The sequence below is a fragment of the Octopus bimaculoides genome, chromosome 19, assembly GCF_046866305.1.
Source record: "Octopus bimaculoides isolate indiv1 chromosome 19, ASM4686630v1, whole genome shotgun sequence".
Classification (NCBI taxonomy): Eukaryota; Metazoa; Mollusca; class Cephalopoda; order Octopoda; family Octopodidae; genus Octopus; species Octopus bimaculoides.
The window spans coordinates 52,212,191-52,215,449 of NC_142946.1; the positions used below are offsets into that span (position 1 = coordinate 52,212,191).

At 36.9% G+C, this 3,259-nt stretch overlaps 1 protein-coding gene across 1 annotated transcript in view; it reads left to right on the top strand.

Moving 5' to 3' along the window:
* Positions 1–1,064: 1,064 nt before the first annotated feature.
* The window catches only part of LOC106883399 (testis-expressed protein 11), a 36,888-nt gene continuing 34,693 nt past the window's right edge, over positions 1,065–3,259 (top strand). Inside the window, exon 1 of the mRNA XM_089337694.1 lies at positions 1,065–1,164. The gene's annotated coding sequence lies outside the window, so the exon portion shown is untranslated. The remainder of the gene's footprint in view (positions 1,165–3,259) is intronic.

The window sequence follows — 3,259 nt, forward strand, 5'->3', positions numbered from 1 at the left end:
TTATTCGAGTGGACCCTCATAGCCATTCGATGCTTAAGAATCATAACATTTTATGTGATTAGTAAATGTATAAAAAAAATTGTTAAAATATTTTGTGCAGACTCCAAAGACATTAAAAAATGTAAACCGGAGTGAGGAGAGTTATCTCCCTTACAAAACCTTTTTTTTATATGGGGTTATTTCCCTTGAATCAATTTTTTTTTATATATATAGCTAATTGGCATTTCTCCGGTTACGATGATGAGGGTTCCATTGATCCGATGAACGGAACAGTCTGCTCGTGAAATGAACGTGCAAGTGGCTGAGCACTATAGTTGAGTGCCTGTAACACCTTATAGCTTCATCGGAGCTTCATGTGTGTGTGTGTGTGTGTGCGTGTGTGGATAGATAGATAGATAGATATACGACGAGCTTCCGCAAAGTTTCCGACTACGAAATTCACTTATATCACATTGGCTGTGGTCGGCTGGAGCTATAGTAGAAGACACTTGTCCAAAGTGACGCGCAGTGGGACTGAACCTGAAACCAAAGGCCACAAAGCGAACTTCTTCAGGGTATGGGGTATATGTCGGTTCTGTGATGACTGAACCTATATGCTTATTTTCTTTCCTTTTTTTCTTTTTCTTGTTTCTTTTTCTGTCTGTAGGAATATTTTGTATAATTGATAAGGATAGACTTCAATCAGAAAAATAAAATAGCTTGAAGATAATAGTACTTGACAGTTTATGTTTACCATCATTCAGTGCACACGTAATTATTTATTCTTACTTCAGACATTGGACTATGGCCATGCTGGGGCATCGGGTGGAAGTGTTTAGTTGAATAGATAGATAGATAGATAGATAGATAGATAGATAGATAGATAGATAGATAGATAGATAGATAGGTATCATTTATATTCCGTGAGTCGGACTATTTTATATCCATACACATATATTATACAGTTTTTTTCTTCGAAGTGTATTCTATCTACATAGAGAACACCTGTCTCTAAACTATAAACTATATGTGTGTGTGTGTCTATATGTATGTGTGTGTGTGTGTGTCAGAGACAGCCAGACAGACAGAAAGAGACGAAGGGACAGAGAAATAGAGCAGGAGAAGGAGAGAGATAGAGAAAGATACTGCGGATACTGTGGAGCAACGTGAAATATATATATGCAAGTACGTCTCCGTAATATATACCACACGATTTCCATCTACCAAACTCACTCGTAACCCTTTGATCGGCCCGGGGCAGACTAATAGTAAAAGATACCCAAGATGTCGTGCAGTGGGACTGAACTCACAACTACATGGTTGCAAAGCGCGAACTTCTAAACCACACAGCCATGCCTACACTTATATATTGGAGAAATATTTATCGAAACTTTTCTATTTCATCTGCGCTTGTTAATTCTTCTATTTGCATCTGTTGGCATTTATTGCAAATTAAAGGTGTTAACCGTCTAGGCCTATCAAAATAATTCGATTTTGTAATTATTAATTGAAGGAGATGTAGCGCTTATGTCCATTGCACACCTTCCTATGTTGGTAACATCAATACTATTGGTGTTCAGTTTGAACTACTCTCCGCTCAAGTTTGTGAAAGCGCTTGGCTTAACACATAAAGTGCGACGGGCCACAATCGTAATCGTCAGGCACAGGTCGACAGGCTACGATCGTGGCCCAGATAGATGCATATAATTTATGGGTGTTTGTTGGGGTTTAATGTCACTCAAACGCCCCGATACCCCCCCACCCACCCACCCACCCAGAATGCGAGAGGACTAATAGTTCAACTAATGACTTTTCAGATAATGTAAAACTTTCAGATGATGTAAAACATATACTAAGAAGATATTTTAACTATTTTTTTGTTTTTTATGTGTGAATATTAGTCTCATTTTCACAAAACGTGCTCAGCAGTCCATGATATGTAAGTGCAAATCCCAGCCATTAAGTACACACACTGGTTGGAGTTCACTTTAGTTTTAGTTATGGTGTCAGATTTTTTTTCTTTTGACCAGAAAAGTTATCATTACACAGCTATGACCTTTTCAAACTGTTTCAAATTCCAAGTATGGCGCGGCACAGGTGTGGCTGTATGATTAAGAAGTTTGCTTTGCATCTACGTGATTTCGGGTTCAGTTCCACTGCGCGGCACCTTGGGCAAGTGTCTTCTACTATAGCTCCGGACCAATGCCTTGTGAGTGTATTTAGTAGAGAGAAACTATGTGGAAACCCGTTATATATATATATATTGTGAGTGTGTGCGCGTGCGCGTGTGTGTCTGTCTGTCTGTCTTCTGTCACCGCTTGACAAACGGTGTGGGTTTCTTATGTTTCCGTAACTTAGCGGTTCAGGATGTCATAAATAACAGTACCGCCGATAGTTGTTGTTGACAAACAACGGCACTAATTTTATTCAAGGGAAAAGATCCCATTACACCGTCACAACGTGTTGTTGACAATCCACAGCAGTAATTGTTTTCACCTCAATAGACGTCAGTGATTGGTTGAAATTACCGAAATACGACAACTTTTAACATGAAATAACTTCCATACAAAATTTTTTCTCTGTTCTATAAGACAAAATATACAAATATACGAAGTTTTAAAGTGTTTCGGTAGAAAACACACTAAATAAACACTAAATTAAAAATGGTGTCCGGCAAATCAGAAAGATCCTCAAACTTAAAAAAAAATACTGGAGTCGATTTGTTTGGCTAAACCCTGCAAGGCGGTGCCCCAGCATGGCCGCAGTCAGATTACTATAAAAAAAAAAGCAAAGCATAAAAGATGAGAGACTCCAGTTAAATTCTTCTTGTGTAATATTTTGAGTAGCGTATTGTTTTAATTCCTGAATTATATTCTAATGTAATATATTTCATAGATATTTCCCTTTGTCTTCATTAAGCATTCTAAATGATAGCTATTCCTTAGACATTCGTTGTTTTAATTAATCATTCCGGTTAGAAATTAACCTATTTCTCACATAATACATCACAACTGTTATTTCGTCATTAACATTTGTTGGAACAATGGGGTTTTTTTTTCTTTTTAATTCTAATTTTATTTCAGTATAATTGTGGCAGTTTATCACTTTGAACGATCGGGAACAACTAATTGCATCAATGTTAATCATTGGGGAAAACATAAAGGATTTCCTTGGTATAATTAATGAAAAAACATTCGACTTCTCACACAAGAAATGTTTTCGAACATATATTCAAAACAGAATAAAGTAAAACTTGGATATTTTATGACAAAACTTCCAA